Here is a 1,207-nt window from a genome sequence, read left to right as displayed (position 1 = left end):
GATTTCCATGCAAAGATATCTCAGTTGGCTGAGAGGAAGTTGATGAGTTTGTCTTCTTATTTAGGATTCATCCCTGTGCCGATCAGGTCTATCTTGGAGCTATCACAAGTCTCAAGGTCAATGAATTTGACATCAACTTTGCTCGCCGGCTTGACCTTGGTTGCCCCCAACTTCTTCTCTGGTATCTCGAGTTCCTAAGGGGAATGCTTCTTAGATGGGACGAAGACTTGCATCATCGAATTTGGTACTTGAGTAGTTGCTGCGAGTTCCACATCTTCCGTGTCGTAGTCGTATGATCTCTTCAAGTCTCCACGTAGGGAAAGTACTCCCGAGCTTGTCGGCCATACATCTATGGGCCCACCGGCAGGTTTGGACAGTCCTATATACGGGGCTGTACATCGAGATGTGTCAGACATGGAAACTACGGTGCAGGATGGTGTGGTCTACGTGGAGGACAAGAACTAGTCGATGATTAGGAAACTACTCGTAGCAATTAGAGTGGGATTTTTTAATCGAATCCAACTAGTACTCTTGTACAACAACCGACCTGTAACCCTGCCCCCGGCAATATAAGGTGAGGCAGGGACCTCCTCCAAACATCTCATCAATCAATACAATCAACCGATAGTTGGCCCTCGGTAGGTTGCCGGGTCTAAACGCTGACAGGTAGGCGCACCGTTGCGTTTGAAGTAGGCGCGACATTCATTTTTGGCTCCTGGGTCTGCGTCGCGGATGGTGCTAGAAATTTCCACCACCACATCACGTCGACCCCGGAGGAGAAGCACTACGACATCAACCTCCATCGCCAAGCTTTGGAGAATGTCGTTGAAAAATTCATTGAAATTTTCAACCTCTTCTGAGGTTCCAGGGACGAGTCCGAATACAACTCGACTTCTTCCACCAGTCGGACTAGTTCCCACGAGCCGATGCTTAAGCCATCGTGTGAATTGGTCTATGATACAATTCAATTCCCGTTCGGATTTCAAAATGCGGGTGCTGTTTTCCAAACCACCGTCTCCAGTTCCTTATCCAACTCGGATTCGATCGAGGACCTCGACTACTACTCAGATCTGGATGAGGATATTCCCTTATCAGGTCCGCAGTTGGGTCTGGTAATCACATCTACTCCACAAGGCAGATTCGTCTATTGGCTTGACATGAAGCCATCTGCTCTAGCCAAGGACGACGAGTCACGCCTTGTCACGTA

Source organism: Setaria italica, chromosome IV (assembly GCF_000263155.2).
Source record: "Setaria italica strain Yugu1 chromosome IV, Setaria_italica_v2.0, whole genome shotgun sequence".
NCBI classification, from domain to species: Eukaryota; Viridiplantae; Streptophyta; class Magnoliopsida; order Poales; family Poaceae; genus Setaria; species Setaria italica.
The sequence above is the reverse complement of the archived record's forward strand: the minus strand, read 5'-3'. Positions refer to the sequence as shown.